Source organism: Brassica oleracea, chromosome C7 (assembly GCF_000695525.1).
Source record: "Brassica oleracea var. oleracea cultivar TO1000 chromosome C7, BOL, whole genome shotgun sequence".
Lineage (NCBI taxonomy): Eukaryota > Viridiplantae > Streptophyta > Magnoliopsida > Brassicales > Brassicaceae > Brassica > Brassica oleracea.
This window is the reverse complement of record NC_027754.1, coordinates 21,952,219-21,958,369: the sequence shown is the minus strand read 5'-3', so window position 1 is coordinate 21,958,369 and position 6,151 is coordinate 21,952,219. Positions and strand designations below refer to the sequence as shown.

The window sequence follows — 6,151 nt, the reverse complement described above, 5'->3', positions numbered from 1 at the left end:
CATAGCCAGGTTGGGTCTAATAATTGGTTCGACCATGAACCGGTTATGTAGCCAGATTAAATCTCAGAGTTATTAAACTAATAAAAACCATTAAAACTATCAAAAATCTTTAAACCAACATAAACATAAAATTAGTTTATCTTTATAATGTTTTATGTTTTAAATTCATTAATATTTTAATTATGTATCGTATTTACTAACATTACTTTTAAATATGTACACTAAAAATATATTAAACCAGATTATTGAACCAGGTTTGACCCGATCGAACCATATTGAACTGTGACCCAAAAATTATCTGGTTCAGCTTCCGGTCCGGTTTTAAAAACACTGATGTCGGGGTAATCCCTAGAATCCTAGATGATAAGAACGGACCGTCCGGAATTTTTTTTATAAACGCCACTATCAAATAAATAGCATTTTTAAAAGGGGGTGTATTGAATCATGGATTTTAAAGTATTTTGTTTTTTTAAAAAAATAATCTCCTGTTATTCAACTAATGATTTCTATTTTTTTTTAAATCCTATGTTACTGAATATGACATTTATCTAAAGTTATTTAAAATTACTTGCAATCCGTTGTTATTCAATTAACAATTTAGAAAAGCAAAATCAAATCCATTGTTATTCAAAGACAAACAATTTTAAAAAGAAAAAACTATGAAGATGATTTGAAGTAAACTTTTTTATTATTTTCAGTCAAAACTATCGTAACTCAAATCCCACCTCTCTACCTGTTATTTGGAAAGACCCAAATTCAATATTAAAAATTGGCCAAAGGAAAAGACGATACATATCCCTGAACACAATAGTGACGATGAAGCTCACACCTTTGTACATGTTACTCTGCCACCGTCTCTCCAAAATTAATAGTGGCAGGATTCATCGTGATTTGGGTGTTCAAGGTGACGTCTTCGCTCGTGCTGCCTAGTTCTGTCTACAATGGAGCTAGTGTAAGATTCAATGCTTCTCAATATGAATACACATAGTTCGAGTAATGTTTATGCAGCAGCTTTGTTATTGTGCCATATCTACCGGCAATCACTCTTGTATTACGAAAATATATGGTGCTTCTGATCTTGTTAACATACGAGAGGTTTAAGATCACTCTTTTCATGTCTCTACTACTTTGATGGCACTGACAAAGAAGGCTAAAGTTTGTGGTGTCTCTGTGTTGATGGCATGTCTCTGTGTTGATGGCATGTCTCTGTTTTGTATTGTTGGAATCACTATTTTTCTGTTTCTTTCTGAAATGAAAAAATTCACAGCAGATGGTAAAGTATGGAATGTCTATCTGCAGGTAGAAAACTAGAATATGAAATTCATGCTTACGTTGGTGTTGTTTACATATGATTCTTATTATAGTGATCTTTTTTTAATAGGCTGATCCAAATAATACATATCTACATGAGGATTCATTTGAAGATTTTGAAGAGCTAAAAACTATATTTGAACAAAATACTGCAACTGGGCAATGATGTGGGACTAGGTGATTCTATTGTCGCACGATCCTATCAATTTGATGAAAACAAGAGGACAAATGATAATGATTTTTGTCCACGTGATAGATGAGGCATAAGGAACAGCACACCCGCAAACATGTGATATAAAAAAAAGCTTTGGAGAAAAGCTTTCCCATAGAAAGAAAGCTAGAACGGATGCATATAACTCGGAAAGGGTTTGCGAGGAAGTTACAGAAATCAGTAGCCAAATTTTGATATGATTCAGAAAAGATGGGTGAAGGAAGCTGAAGACAAAGCTAACAATATTTGAGATGCTATCAGGAAAATTCCTGACTTGGATTGCGTTACGAGGAGATGACTCTTGTTCACAGCTTATGTACGAAATCTGGTTTCGTGTATATGTCCTTAACAAGAAGTTCTATTTTTCATTACATTTTTAAATTTATAATTTATGTAGTCGTTTATTAATTTGAAATTTTGATAAATATTTTTGATCAATTATATCTTCTTCTCAGTAGTATCACCTCACCAGACCTCATTTTGCAGAGAACACTAGACATCTCCTCCCTCTTCCTCTGGGCTCTTTTGTGGGTACCCAACTTCCTCTTAGCAATCTTAAGAGCCGTCTTATCTTTACCAACTTTGAGAAACTCAGTGGTTCTCTTCTCATAAGGAGCAAATCCAGCTACTGCCCTTATCAATGATATTATGAACAACGTACTCTTGCTCGTTTCTCTTTGCGAGAGTTACACACAGAGCCAATTCGTGTACGATGTGTTCTTTGTTCAAAATGGAACAACATAGATTAATAATGTCAAATGATCTAGAGTACTGTGATTTTTTTTTGGATTAAAAGTAAGCTGAAATTTAAGAGAAGATGCCACCCAAATCTTTTTTTCTTTTTCTAAATCTCACTCATATAAATGAAAATCTCTTAAAACTCCAATATTTTTCAAATCCACTCAAACTTTTAAAATTTGGGGACAAAAAGAGAGAGGAAGATATCCAATGCTGGAGTGAAAGACTATGGTCTGGATTCAGAATTCACAGACTGATCGAACTTCTTCGATTGAAATACTATTGTCTGGACTAGTGATTCACAGACCACAGTGAATTTCATAAACTAGAAATAAAATAAAATAAAATAAAATAAAATAAAATAGAGAATATAACACCAGAATACTAAATAAATTGGTGAATACGGTATGATTTTCAAAGCATCTAGCTATACGCACAAATCACAAAACTCACTCTAAGAACTTTTTGTTTCTTCCGATTCGTATTCCTTTTTTTTTAAAGAAGTGTGTTACTTTTTAAGACATTTTTGTTTCTTTTTATCTTTTAAAACACTTCCTGCTGCAGAAGCACTTCTTTTCTACGAAAGTCTGAAGTGGGACGGAAAAATGCACCTCGCTGGATAATCTGGAACAGAAAGCAAGATGGTGTAGTTTTGTTTTGTGTCTAGTTGGTGTGGAGACCAAACTTAGTTACCTTTTGTGTTTACTTTATATTTTATATTTTTTTGTTTTTCTTATTCCCTTCATAATTTCATTTAATTTTATTACAAATTCTAACATATATAAAACAAAATAATTATCAAATTAAATTATATATAAAATAATTTATCTCTTAACATTCATTATCATATATATATTTCATATATAAATCTATACGAAAAAAATGGATATGGACATAAGACAAAAAACAAAACATGGATATGGACATTACAATGTAGGTAATAGAGTTATAAACCATGCGTGTACATGGACATCAAAGCTGAACATTGACACTAAAACGTTAACATCCATAATTTCACCAAGTTAGATCTATAATGAAAGTAAATAGACCACGCTTTGGAGTCTGGAAAGGTGTTGAGCTGCATCATCCGTGGACTCTTGATGGGTGGGAGCAAGATTGATGTTTAGGACATTGTTGTTGTGGACTACATCATAGACTCTTGATGTGGTCAATAGTCAAAATATCATGCTGCATCATCCTTGGATTCTTGCTGTGGTCATGTCAAGTTTGGCCCAAAAATCCATCTAGTTATGTACTCAAAGTATTGATTTAGAACTCTTGCTGTAGGAGACCAAAAGAGGTAAACAAAGAAGTGTTTTAATTAAAGCCAAGAACTTTACCTTCCGTTTGCAACCTTTTATTTCTTCCGCCGAGGAAAAGGAGATAGATCTAAGCTTAAATCTATAAACCCGTATGTAAAGTTTCTAACCTTTTGCTTCTTAGATCTCTAATACGTAGAAGAAGTGTTCAACTTTTTAATCTCAGATTCTGATACGAAGAAAGGAAGTGATATTGGAACCTGTAAATGTAAAAATTGAGCTCTTTGTGGAAAAAGGAATGAAGCTAACCTTCACACCACGAGAGCTCGTCGTCGTCTTTTCCACAACGGAGGTCGGACCTGCTCGTCGTCGCGTCCTCTCCACACCGGATCTCGGACCTGCTCGCCGTCCCATCGTCCTCTCCACAACGGAGCTCGGACCTGCTCGCAGCCGCGTCGTTCTCTCCACACCAGAGCTCTCGGATCTGCTCGTCATATCTCCCGTCCAAAAAATCTCAAAGATTCGATTCAATTGGAAAATTACAACATAAATAATTTTTTAAAAAAAGAAAGAAAAATAGAAAAAAGTCAGGGATTTCGAGAACTCTTGAAATTCAAAAAGAGTTAAGGAATTCGAAATACAAACCTCCGATGTCGATCTGCGGTGAAGAAGGTTAACTATTGAGCTTCCCTTTCTTCTTCGACTTCAATTTCGCCATGGTTTCTCGAAGCTGAAAGAGGTTCGCGGGTAGAGGTCGTCGCAATTAGGGTTCGAGAAACTATGAAAGTGATTTCAATTTTTTGTCTCAAAATTCGAAATATGAGAGATAAAGAATGAATTGTATTTTACTATTTTTAATTGAGATGTGTGTCCAATTGGACAGATTGTTGTTTTAGTTAGGAAAGGTTTAGTTACGAAAGAATGGATGTTGGGGAGAAACAAAGTTGGGAGTCTAAGTTACAATCATTACACAAAAGTGTGTCACCGGCAACATGTGTCTGATTGCGTAAATCGAAAGTGGAAATGTGTCTTAAAGCATATTCTGCAAAAAAATAAGCAATAGTTGAACAAAAAAACAAGAGAAATTCCCTAGAATATTTATTTTTAAGTTTTTGTCACAAAATATCTTTCAATGAAGAAAATGATCAAACTAAGTTTTATTAAAAGGTAAAAATGTATTTTTACCTTAGGGTTAACTAATCTAGAGTTAGGATTTAGAGTTAACGAGTAAGGTTTTGGGGATAAGGTTTCAAATTTTTAAAAATAAATATTAAAATTTTCAAAATAAAAAGGGCTATTTTAGTCATTTTGTTTCTTTAGGACTATTTTTGTGACAAAAACTTAAAAATAGATATTTAAAAGAATTACCCAATAAACAAAATTTAAGCAATTTAGACTTTGCTGACAAATAAATAAATTGGTAAAAGTACATCCGACACTTTCTAGCCTAGAATTTATAAGTCCGCAAACCACTTACATGAATATCATGGCAAGTGACAAGAGACTCAACTTTAGATTATCAAACCCAACTAAATCTTAAGTATGTGACGAAGTTTCTTTATGAGATATTATCCTAAGCCTATAACTCTATACACACCATCACCTTGTAAAGGGAAGATTTCATTATTTGTAATTCATTGATCCTTTAACTAAATTAATGAAATAAGATTAAGCCGTGATGGACTGTAGGGGAGAGAGAGAGAATTAGAGAATTAGAGAATTAGAGAATTAGAGAATAACTTGACCGAATGATGAAGAACAAGAGAAAGAGAGAGAGAGAAATATAGAAGAAAAAAGAATAATTATCCTTAATTCATTTATGTGTACCAAAAAAAACTATTTATAACCATAACTATAAATACAAAAGGTATGAGAAGATAATAAAGAGATAATGCTCCAACAACTATATTCCTAACAACTATATTTTGAATTTTAAATTTTCGACTACAATGAACAGTGTCCGCAAATCCCTACAACACCAAAATATGTAATGCAGGTTTATCAAAGCCTCCACTTTGGTGTTGTAGGTAATCTGCCTTTTTCTTCAGCAACTGTTCTTTTCTCTATAGCATCAAAGTATTCAACGTAGCTTTCTCAAAGTGTCCACTTCATTGATGTAGGTAGACTCGGCCTCTTTAGTTATTTTCTTCTTCTTTTGTTTCCATCTCAACACTTCCCCTCAAGCTTGATGGTAGGAGAACCGGAGGTCAAGTTTGGAGACCATGAAGACATCCCTCATCAAAAACCTTAGCAAGAAAAATCCAGTGGGACAAAACCTTACCAAGGAAAAAAGAGTGGAGACTCCATGGTTAAGAGGATCATGGATGGCAGCTATATTTATGGCGGCTTGGTTGTCACAGTGCATGGTAATAGGAGTGTTGGTTTCGATGCCGAGATCCTTGAGAATTCCTTTAATCCATACCAACTCATTTGACAGCTTTCACATTGCTCTATACTCAGCTTTAGCACTGGAGCATGACAACATCTTCTGCTTCTTGCTCTTCTAAGTGACCAGGTTGCCTCCAATGAATGTACAATACCCTATGGTTGATCTTCTGTCCACTCTATCTCCTGCTTAAACAGCACACAATAACCAACTACTTCAGTGTTCTTGTTACATCCCATCCAAACT

General features: G+C 34.0%; 1 long non-coding RNA gene and 1 pseudogene across 8 annotated transcripts; one reads left to right on the top strand and one right to left on the bottom strand.

Moving 5' to 3' along the window:
- Positions 1-1,131: 1,131 nt before the first annotated feature.
- LOC106302848 lies at positions 1,132-2,266 on the top strand (annotated as a pseudogene).
- An 889-nt stretch (positions 2,267-3,155) lies between these two features.
- On the bottom strand, positions 3,156-5,276 carry LOC106304650. 8 transcript variants are annotated; one of them, XR_001262795.1, is made up of 4 exons: positions 4,997-5,276; positions 3,829-4,561; positions 3,690-3,748; positions 3,156-3,541 (listed from the first exon to the last, which is right to left on the bottom strand). It is a non-coding gene; the product is annotated as an uncharacterized LOC106304650 (long non-coding RNA). The 8 variants fall into 8 exon arrangements; XR_001262796.1 differs by having other exon boundaries at positions 3,156-3,748; positions 3,829-4,032; positions 4,165-4,561; XR_001262797.1 differs by having other exon boundaries at positions 3,156-3,748; positions 3,829-4,016; positions 4,165-4,561.
- Positions 5,277-6,151: the final 875 nt, after the last annotated feature.